General features: G+C 38.2%; 1 long non-coding RNA gene across 1 annotated transcript in view; it reads left to right on the top strand.

The window, feature by feature from the left end:
• Gm18280 (predicted gene, 18280) overlaps positions 1-8,706 on the top strand; it is a 50,056-nt gene extending 41,350 nt beyond the window's left edge. Inside the window, exon 3 of the long non-coding RNA NR_169052.1 lies at positions 8,152-8,706. This is a non-coding gene — a long non-coding RNA (predicted gene, 18280). The remainder of the gene's footprint in view (positions 1-8,151) is intronic.
• The last annotated feature ends 3,420 nt before the right edge of the window (positions 8,707-12,126 follow it).

Here is a 12,126-nt window from a genome sequence, read left to right as displayed (position 1 = left end):
CAAGAAGGTAATCCCTCAACAAACCTAAAAGAAGACAGCCACAAGAACAGAATGCCACCTTTAACAACTAAAATAACAGGAAGCAACAATTACTTTTCCTTAATATCTCTTAACATCAATGGTCTCAACTCGCCAATAAAAAGACATAGACTAACAAACTGGCTACACAAACAAGACCCAACATTTTGCTGCTTACAGGAAACTCATCTCAGAGAAAAAGATAGACACTACCTCAGAATGAAAGGCTGGAAAACAATTTTCCAAGCAAATGGTATGAAGAAACAAGCAGGAGTAGCCATCCTAATATCTGATAAGATTGACTTCCAACCCAAAGTCATCAAAAAAGACAAGGAGGGACACTTCATTCTCATCAAAGGTAAAATCCTCCAAGAGGAACTCTCAATTCTGAATATCTATGCTCCAAATACAAGAGCAGCCACATTCACTAAAGAAACTTTAGTAAAGCTCAAAGCACACATTGCGCCTCACACAATAATAGTGGGAGACTTCAACACACCACTTTCACCAATGGACAGATCATGGAAACAGAAACTAAACAGGGACACACTGAAACTAACAGAAGTGATGAAACAAATGGATCTGACAGATATCTACAGAACATTTTATCCTAAAACAAAAGGATATACCTTCTTCTCAGCACCTCATGGTACCTTCTCCAAAATTGACCACATAATAGGTCACAAATCAGGCCTCAACAGATTCAAAAATATTGAAATTGTCCCATGTATCCTATCAGATCACCATGCACTAAGGCTGATCTTCAATAACAAAATAAATAACAGAAAGCCAACATTCACATGGAAACTGAACAACACTCTTCTCAATGATACCTTGGTCAAGGAAGGAATAAAGAAAGAAATTAAAGACTTTTTAGAGTTTAATGAAAATGAAGCCACAACGTACCCAAACCTTTGGGACACAATGAAAGCATTTCTAAGAGGGAAACTCATAGCTATGAGTGCCTTCAAGAAAAAACGGGAGAGAGCACATACTAGCAGCTTGACAACACATCTAAAAGCTCTAGAAAAAAAGGAAGCAAATTCACCCAAGGGGAGTAGACGGCAGGAAATAATCAAACTCAGGGGTGAAATCAACCAAGTGGAAACAAGAAGAACTATTCAAAGAATTAACCAAATGAGGAGTTGGTTCTTTGAGAAAATCAACAAGATAGATAAACCCTTAGCTAGACTCACTAAAGGGCACAGGGACAAAATCCTAATTAACAAAATCAGAAATGAAAAGGGAGACATAACAACAGATCCTGAAGAAATCCAAAACACAATCAGATCCTTCTACAAAAGGCTATACTCAACAAAACTGGAAAACCTGGACGAAATGGACAAATTTCTGGACAGATACCAGGTACCAAAGTTGAATCAGGATCAAGTTGACCTTCTAAACAGTCCCATATCCCCTAAAGAAATAGAAGCAGTTATTAATAGTCTCCCAGCCAAAAAAAGCCCAGGACCAGACGGGTTTAGTGCAGAGTTCTATCAGACCTTCAAAGAAGATCTAATTCCAGTTCTGCACAAACTTTTTCACAAGATAGAAGTAGAAGGTATTCTACCCAACTCATTTTATGAAGCCACTATTACTCTGATACCTAAACCACAGAAAGATCCAACAAAGATAGAGAACTTCAGACCAATTTCTCTTATGAACATCGATGCAAAAATTCTTAATAAAATTCTCGCTAACCGAATCCAAGAACACATTAAAGCAATCATCCATCCTGACCAAGTAGGTTTTATTCCAGGGATGCAGGGATGGTTTAATATACGAAAATCCATCAATGTAATCCATTATATAAACAAACTCAAAGACAAAAACCACATGATCATCTCGTTAGATGCAGAAAAAGCATTTGACAAGATCCAACACCCATTCATGATAAAAGTTCTGGAAAGATCAGGAATTCAAGGCCAATACCTAAACATGATAAAAGCAATCTACAGCAAACCAGTAGCCAACATCAAAGTAAATGGAGAGAAGCTGGAAGCAATCCCACTAAAATCAGGGACTAGACAAGGCTGCCCACTTTCTCCCTACCTTTTCAACATAGTACTTGAAGTATTAGCCAGAGCAATTCGACAAGAAAAGGAGATCAAGGGGATACAAATTGGAAAAGAGGAAGTCAAAATATCACTTTTTGCAGATGATATGATAGTATATATAAGTGACCCTAAAAATTCCAACAGAGAACTCCTAAACCTGATAAACAGCTTCGGTGAAGTAGCTGGATATAAAATTAACTCAAACAAGTCAATGGCCTTTCTCTACACAAAGAATAAACAGGCTGAGAAAGAAATTAGGGAAACAACACCCTTCTCAATAGCCACAAATAATATAAAATATCTCGGCGTGACTCTAACGAAGGAAGTGAAAGATCTGTATGATAAAAACTTCAAGTCCCTGAAGAAAGAAATTAAAGAAGATCTCAGAAGATGGAAAGATCTCCCATGCTCATGGATTGGCAGGACCAACATTGTAAAAATGGCTATCTTGCCAAAAGCAATCTACAGATTCAATGCAATCCCCATTAAAATTCCAACTCAATTCTTCAACGAATTAGAAGGAGCAATTTGCAAATTCATCTGGAATAACAAAAAACCTAGGATAGCAAAAACTCTTCTCAAGGATAAAAGAACCTCTGGTGGAATCACCATGCCTGACCTAAAGCTTTACTACAGAGCAATTGTGATAAAAACTGCATGGTACTGGTATAGAGACAGACAAGTGGACCAATGGAATAGAATTGAAGACCCAGAAATGAACCCACACACCTATGGTCACTTGATCTTCGACAAGGGAGCCAAAACCATCCAGTGGAAGAAAGACAGCATTTTCAACAATTGGTGCTGGCACAACTGGTTGTTATCATGTAGAAGAATGCGAATCGATCCATACTTATCTCCTTGTACTAAGGTCAAATCTAAGTGGATCAAGGAACTTCACATAAAACCAGAGACACTGAAACTTATAGAGGAGAAAGTGGGGAAAAGCCTTGAAGATATGGGCACAGGGGAAAAATTCCTGAACAGAACAGCAATGGCTTGTGCTGTAAGATCGAGAATTGACAAATGGGACCTAATGAAACTCCAAAGTTTCTGCAAGGCAAAAGACACTGTCTATAAGACAAAAAGACCACCAACAGACTGGGAAAGGATCTTTACCTATCCTAAATCAGATAGGGGACTAATATCCAACATATATAAAGAACTCAAGAAGGTGGACCTCAGAAAATCAAATAACCCCCTTAAAAAATGGGGCTCAGAACTGAACAAAGAATTCTCACCTGAGGAATACCGAATGGCAGAGAAGCACCTGAAAAAATGTTCAACATCCTTAATCATCAGGGAAATGCAAATCAAAACAACCCTGATATTCCACCTCACACCAGTGAGAATGGCTAAGATCAAAAATTCAGGTGACAGCAGATGCTGGCGAGGATGTGGAGAAAGAGGAACACTCCTCCATTGTTGGTGGGATTGCAGGCTTGTACAACCACTCTGGAAATCAGTCTGGCGGTTCCTCAGAAAATTGGACATAGTACTACCGGAGGATCCAGCAATACCTCTCCTGGGCATATATCCAGAAGAAGCCCCAACTGGTAAGAAGGACACATGCTCCACTATGTTCATAGCAGCCTTATTTATAATAGCCAGAAACTGGAAAGAACCCAGATGCCCCTCAACAGAGGAATGGATACAGAAAATGTGGTACATCTACACAATGGAGTACTACTCAGCTATTAAAAAGAATGAATTTATGAAATTCCTAGCCAAATGGATGGACCTGGAGAGCATCATCCTGAGTGAGGTAACACAATCACAAAGGAACTCACACAATATGTACTCACTGATAAGTGGATACTAGCCCAAAACCTAGTATACCCACGATATAAGATACAATTTCCTAAACACATGAAACTCAAGAAAAATGAAGACTGAAGTGTGGACACTATGCCCCTCCTTAGAAGTGGGAACAAAACACCCATGGAAGGAGTTACAGAAACAAAGTATGGAGCTGAGATGAAAGGATGGACCATGTAGAGACTGCCATATCCAGGGATCCACCCCATAATCAGCTTCCAAATGCTGACACCATTGCATACACTAGCAAGATTTTACTGAAAGGACCCAGATGTAGCTGTCTCTTGTGAGACTATGCCGGGGCCTAGCAAACACAGAAGTGGATGCTCACAGTCAGCTAATGGATGGATCACAGGGCTCCCAATGGAGGAGCTAGAGAAAGTACCCAAGGAGCTAAAGGGATCTTCAACCCTATAGGTGGAACAACATTATGAACTAACCAGTACCCCTGAGCTCTTGACTCTAGCTGCATATGTATCAAAAGATGGCCTAGTCGGCCATCACTGGAAAGAGAGGCCCATTGGACACGCAGACTTTGTGTGCCCCGGTACAGGGGAACGCCAGGGCCAAAGGGGGGGAGTGGGTGGGTAGGGGAGTGGGGGTGGGTGGGTAAGGGGGACTTTTGGTATAGCATTGGAAATGTAAATGAGCTAAATACCTAATTAAAAAAAAATTTTCAACTAGCCTCTGGCAGATTGTTTTGGATAAGGGCAGAAAGTGGCCACATTCTTTGCCCACCTTTTGAACCACATTACCCTTGGCACTCTTACCTGCAGTGTACCCACAGCATTACCAGGACACCCCATTAATTCCTGGGTTCAATAACTTTTATAGTCCAAAGTCCCAAAGTCTTCCCTATTTTTTTAAACAACACATGGTCAGACGTGTCACAGCAATAGCCCTGTCATTATCATCATGGCCGAAAGTAGAAAGGCATGGCATTGGTCCAATAGTTGAGAAGTTTTTATCTTTATCTGTTGCAAGTTGCAGACAGAGTGTGAGGCCTAAGGACAAAACTTTCCCCCCACAGTTTGATTAAAGGAAGCTGTATTTAGAAGTGCCAGGGGACTGGCCAGGTGAATACCTCCCCCAAAGTTTCAGAGAGAAGCTCCTCACTGGCTTTTAAGGTCTCTTTTATGGGGCAGGGTTAAGGCTGATAAGAAATAGCAGTAGAGATAATTGGCTGTTAGTACCTGGACAGAAGAGTATGCCACTCAGAGTTCAATGCTGCCTGTGAGGTAGATAAGTCTAAGAGTATATCAAGTGGAAGGGGAGTTGTTAAGATACTTGGGAAGACACGTTTTCTTAGGCAAAGGGGCAATCATATATCACAGGTTCAGGTGTTTAGCAAGGCAAAAAGGGTGGGTATATATCATGGGGTTACAAGTTCATCATGGGTTGAAAAACATGGTTTGCAGGATGCTTTAGGCTTAGGAAGCAGAAACTTATTCTTGTAAGGTATAGATACTTAATAACAATGTATAACAATGTGGCTCCTTACAACAATGTGTCTCCTGTTGTTTTTGTTTCACAAGAGACATACAGAGAGAAGCTTGGATTTTGGATAAGCTTTTGAAACCTCTAAGCTCCCCTCCTCAATCCTGGCCTCCCAATTGACACACCTTTTCTAACAAGGCCACACCTCTTCATCCTTCCCAAATGGTTCCATTAACTGGGAACCAAGCATTTAAACACACAAGTCTATAGGAATGACTCTCATTCAAAGCACCATATACTCTAGTGTATTAGTTAGGGTTCTCTAGAGTCACAGAACTTATGGATAGTCTCTATATAGTAAGAGAATTTATTGATGACTTATAGTCGGCAGCCCAATTCCCAACAATGGTTCAGTCGCAGCTGTGAATGGAAGACCAAGGATCTAGCAGTTACTCAGTCTCACACAGCAAGCAGGAGAAGGAGCAAGAGCAAGACTCCCTTCTTCCAATGTCCTTATATTGTCTCCAGCAGAGGGTGTAGCCAGATTAAAGGTGTGTTCCACCACACCCTTAATCTCAGATGAAAGGTGTAGCCCAGATTAAAGGTGTGTTCCACCACACCTTTAGTCCCGGATGACCTTGAACTCAGAGATTTAATCTTCTGGAATCCATAGCCACTATGCCTCAAGATCTCCATACCAAGATCCAGATCAGAATCTTCTATCTCCAAGCCTCCAGATAAGGGTCACTGGTGAGCCTTCCAATTCTGGATTGTAGTTCATTCCAAATATAGTCAAGTTGAAAACCAGGAATAGCCGCTACATTTAGCCTCCAAATTAGTTAGCTCTTCTTTGAAATTCTGAGGGCTAAATGACATAATAAAGTATAATGAATTCATCGGTTTATTAAAAAAATCTTAAAGATATTCAAGTTTATATAGGGTTACTTTTATCTTTAATTAGTAAAAGGAGAAAAATTAAAAGTTGAAGCAGACCTTTGAGTTGTTTTATTATTACAAAATAGAACATAGAAGGAAAAATAAATTTACTTTGGACAAATAATCAATTCTACTGAGGGTTGGAGAAATGAAAATACAATCTGATGCTTGTTATTACATTTATTTCTCTTTAAAAAATCAATTAATTAACATCTCAACTGTTGCCCCTATCCCTGGTCTCCCCTCAAAAATTTATCTCCTAACCCCTCTCCTTCAGCTCTGAGGGGGCAGACCCTCTGTATTCCCCCACCCTGGTATGTCACACCTTTGCAGGATTAGGTGCATCCTCTCCCACTGAGGCCAGACATGGCAGCTTTCTGCTACATATGTGTCTGGGGCCTCAGAACAGCCTGTATATCTCTTTGGATGGTTGCTCAGTCTCTAGGAGCTCCCAGGGGTCCAGGTTAGTTGACAATGTTGGTCTTCCTGTGGGGTTGCCTTCAGTCCTTTCCCTAACTCTACCACAGGATCTCCAACCTCCATCCAATATTTGTCTGTGGGTATCTGTATCCGTTTCAGTCAGCTGCTGGGTAGAGCCTCTCAGAGGGCTGCTATCCTAGACTCCTGTCTGCAAGCACAACATAGCATAAGTAATAGTGTGAAGGATTGGCACCTGCCCATGGGATGGGTATAAAAATGGGCTGGTCACTGGTTGGCCATTCCATTTCTTTTTCTTTTTTGTCTCTTAGAAAAAGAGATTTATTTATTTAATGTGAGTACACTGTTGCTACCTTCAGACCCACCAGAAGAGGGCATTGCATCTCATTACAGATGGTTGTGAGCTACCATGTGGTTGCTGGGAATTGAACTCAGGACCACTGGAAGAGCAATCAGTGCTCTTAACAGCTAAGCCATCTCTTCAGCCCATATCACTTTCTTATTTATTTATTTATTTATTTATTTATTTATTTATTTATTATTTTATTACTTTATTTATTTACATTTCAAATGTTGCTCCCCCCCTCCATGAGCCCCAGACCCCATTCCCCCCCTTGCCTCTAAAACAGGTGCTCACCCACCCACCCAGTCACCCCTCTAGCACCCCCCTTCTCTGGGACATCAAGCCTCCACATAACCAAGTCCATCCCTTCCCACTGAGGCCAGACAACACAGTCCTCTGCTACATATGTAGTGAGGGCCATATATGCTCTTTGGTTGGTGGCTTAGTTCCTGGGAGCTCTGAGGGGTCCGGTTATTTGATATTGTTGTTCTTCTGATGGGGTTATGAGCAATTCTCAACTTTGTGTGGAATAACAAAAAAACCCCGTAGGATAGCAAAACCAGTTCTCAACAATAAAAGAACTTCTGGGGAAATCACCATCCTGGACCTCAAGCTGTACTACAGAGAAGTAGTGATAAAACTTGCATGGTATTAGTACAGAGACAGACAGGTTGACCAATGGAAAATAATTGAAAACCCAGAAATAAATCTATTTCTGTAGGAAGCCAACTCTAAGATGGCACCAGGCGCCAGGTGTGCCGTTGTCATAAACATCAGCGCAGGTGTAAGTCTGAATCTGGCCCCAACCCCTCCGGAGCGGGTGCATGCAAATTAGGTGCCGGCAGACTGACCAATCCCAGGAGGACACAAAGCCTTTCCCTGTGCTGGGGTGCATATAAGCAGACCTCCCTGGGTTCCCGGGGTCCCTGTAGCAGCATCTAGGCATTCCTGCAATAAAGGCTGTTGAGAAGAATCCGACCGTGTTGTGTCTTCCTTGCCAGCTGAGGTGGGAGCAACATATTTCCTTTTTAGAAGATATTTTCTCTTGATTTTTTCCTATGACTTAAATATTCAGTAATCATTGTTTTATGTTTTTCCTTTCAGGATATTGATCCATCAAAAATAAATGAGGAAATAAAACCCTACCTACTCTGTGTAGATTCACTCAAGAATGGTGGTTTTATAATCTATGCAGTGACTCCTGAGCTGAAGCAGTGCATCTGCTTTCAGATAATGATGTAAAACTTCACCTCTATAGGAAACTTGACTGGCTTTCAAAACATCTTTAGGAATCAGAGTAAGTGTTAATCATTACCTCCCACAACTAAGCCTGAGGCTAAACTCTCTAAAAATTCTTGTCCATTATTTTTAACAATGTATTTACCTGTAGTAATTGTAAGTTTTATATATTTATAATGAGCTCTAAGATTAAAACACAGCTTAACACATCTATATTTTGAAATTAAAAATGATTCATCAGGCTTTATATCTTTTTAAATGTTTTTCTTTTCACATAGACATGTTTCCACAATCTTTGATAGAATCATAGTTGTAGTTAAATTCTTATTGTTTGTGTTTCAAAAATCCACTGTATTATTTGGCTATTGTAACATTACTGGACATCATTGATTCAATAAAGACAAAAACATGTTAAATTTATTATTATATAATAAAATTATTATTCCAGTCCATAGTTTAAAAATATTTATCATGAAAATGTGTATTTTTATGCATTATCTATTGTAGAGAAAAAAAACCACATGGCTTAATAGTAAACAGTCACTCATTTTCATTCTCACATATTCAGGTCTATTTTATTGGGTTGTGGCCTTGATCTGAAAACATAGCCACTGATGTTATGTACCTGTGATATGTTGTTCTATTATAAAATGTCCTAAATTGTACTTTGTTAAGTACCAATCACCATGAGTTCTCTTTGAATCTTGAGTCCAACTCAGCAAGAACAGCTCTTTTCCCTCATGTAGCCTGAGCTGTAGTGACCCAAGGGCTGGAGCTTAATATGGGTTTATGAAGGGGATATCTGCAGTCTCACACTTATGTATCTGGTGACTGATTTGAGTTCTCATCTTGGCTTCTGTTGAAACACTTATATTTGACCAGTATATTTTCCTTCCGTGTGTAATGACTGGATTGTAAATGACTATCTTAACTGTACACAGAGAAGTAATGCATTTTAATAACCTTGGAGGCAGTCTCTATAGAGAATACACATTATACTATTATCAAAGATACATTCTTTATAAAGGCAGTTGTAAAAAAAAGAATACAGTTGAATGGATTTGCTACTGCACATATTAACAGTTTCATCTAGATCTAGAAGTCTTAGAAAACCTTGGGCTTCTGCATTTCTATTGTTTGAAGGATTTAACTTTAAGAAGTTATTAATTTTTTCAAACTAACACACAGTGTGTAGCATTTCCTGAGATGAAACCATTTTCTATTTTAATGTTCCCTTCTCACATTTACTTTATAAATTGACAGCTATTTCATGGCTGCAATGGGTGCATTCTCAGTGGCAAGGCCCCCAGAGACTTCTTTCCAGGATTGCTTCTTGCTGCTGATAGACCTTTCCTGCCACTATTACATAGCCTAATAATCTCTAGAATGTTCTCTTGACAAGTGCACAATAGTCAGAAGAAAACTCAGGAAACCATGACAAACATTTGATGTGAATATAGCCTTTCAAAAAACTTGGATTAGTTAAACTTTCAATTTTTCACAGTTCAAAATGATCAGAATTCTCTGATATCAATGTTGGAACACCTTTAATTTAGAAACCCACTAGATATTTACATTATATTTCTAATTATTATGAGATGATAATAGATAACAAATTCTTTAAATTAGACAGAAATACCATAGTAGTGTTTCATAGAGTAAATGTTTCATAGTTTAACACTTAAACTCTAAAATTTTTATGTATTTTAGTGTTATGGTTTTTAAAGCTTATATTGCCATGTTAAAGATATTACATTGTTGTTTGGTTTTATCTTAATAAGTTTCATATTTTTAAACTTATAGCATGAAATTCACAACATCTTTTAAATTATGTATATTTTGTACCATTAATCTATGCATTTTAATTAATACATTGAGCTATAAGATTAATCAAACTTGATTACTTCTCTGAAACAGAATTTTTACAATAGTAAATATAGGATGCATAGAGTGCCCTCTGCTGCATGAAACTAGAGTTACACCATCTTTAAGGCATAACACTCAACTTTAGCGAGGATTTTGTAAAAATCTAGTACTCACTATCATTCAATAAAGTTTATAATTACTTTTCTTATAACTCCATTGACCAACCTGTAGTATTTCACATAATAAAAATAAAAATGCATCATTTTGAAGAAAACTAGTTTCATTTTCTAGTTAGGTTTATTCCAAGATTTTCTTATACTATAGGTAGAACTGTTTGCCTGATTTAGAGTATGCTTATCCTTTGTGAACATACTTTGTATGCATATCCTTTGTATCCTACTGGTATTTATGTGGTAACTTCGTATTCTGCTACTTTGAATAACATGCTTATTAACTATAGGGATTTTTCAGTTGAGTACTTAGGGACAGAATCATAATCTACAAATAAGGATACTTGACTTCCTTCTCCTCCTCAGTATTTTCTTAATTGCTTTTACTCTTTCATTGCTCTAGCAAGATTTCAAACCCTGTATTGAATGAGGATGAAGAGAGTGGAAATTTTTGTTGTTGTTGATGTTCCTGATTTTAATAGAAATATATTTTCTCTGTTAAGCATGATGTTGGTGGTTATCTTGTTGTATATTGTCTTTATTGCATTGAGATATCTCCCCTGTATTCCTAGATTCTCCAGAATTTTTATCAAAAGGAATATAGGATTTTGTTATAAGACTTTTCTGTAACTAATGTGGTTTCTGTCCTTGAGTTTATTTTTGTCATGAATTACACTTACAGACTCACCATATATGTTGAAAATCTCCACATCTCTGGGATGAAAAACTTGATCATGGTGTATAATCTTCTTCATGTGCTTTCTTGGATTTGGTTTTCAAGGTTTTTCTGAGAACTTTTATGTTTATGTTCAGAGAAATTGCCCTATAGTTTTCTTACTACAGGTTTGATCTTCATCTGGTTTCAGTATTAGAGTAAGACTGGCTTCTGAATACAGATTCTGGAGGCATTTCTTCCTTTTGTATTTTGTGGAATAATTAGAGGAGTGTTGGTGTTAGTTCTCTGCATCTGGTAGGCTTCTGTGCTGTATTTACTTGGCCCTGAGCTTTACTTAAGTTGGGAGATTTTTAATTTCTGTATCATTGGTTGTTATGGATATGCTTAAGTATTCACTTCATCTTGATTTAATTTTGTAAGATCATATGTAGAAATTCATCCATTAGATTAATTTTTTTAGAAATGAAAATATTTTGAATTTGTTGTTTAATTTTAAAGTATGTCTTTATGGTTTTCTAATTTTACTCAGTATCTGCTGTAGTATTTCTCTTTTTGATTCTCTCTCTTTCTTTTGGTTAATTTGGCTAAAGATTTCACAATCTTGTTAATGTTTTCAAAGAACCAACTCCTCATGTCACTGATTCTTTGTTTTTTATGTTTTAGTTTTCTTAATATCAGCTCTGATTTTGATTATCTCTTTTTTTATACTGTCTCAGTGGTGTTGTTTTTTCTTATTTTTCAAAGACTTTAAAGAAATATAGGTGCATCATACATTTATTTATTTGTTAGATATTTTCTTTACTTACATTTCAAATGTTATCCCATTCCTAGTTTTCCCTCGGAAAATCCCCTATCCCCTCCCCCTCCCCCTGCTCCCCAACCCACCCACTCCCATTTCTGGACCTGGCATTCCCCTATATTGGGGCAAAGGACCTTCACAGGACCAAGGTCTCTCCTCCCATTGATGACTGACTAGGCCATCCTCTGCTACAGATATAGCTAGAGCCACAAGTTCCACCATGTGTTTTCTTTGATTGGTGGTATAGTTCCAAGGAGCTCTGGGGGTACTAGTTAGTTCATATTGATGTCCCTCCTATGGGGCTTCAGTCCCCTTCAGCTCCTTGGGTA

Source organism: Mus musculus, chromosome 18, assembly GCF_000001635.26.
Source record: "Mus musculus strain C57BL/6J chromosome 18, GRCm38.p6 C57BL/6J".
NCBI classification, from domain to species: domain Eukaryota; kingdom Metazoa; phylum Chordata; class Mammalia; order Rodentia; family Muridae; genus Mus; species Mus musculus.
The sequence above is the reverse complement of the archived record's forward strand: the minus strand, read 5'-3'. Positions and strand labels throughout refer to the sequence as shown.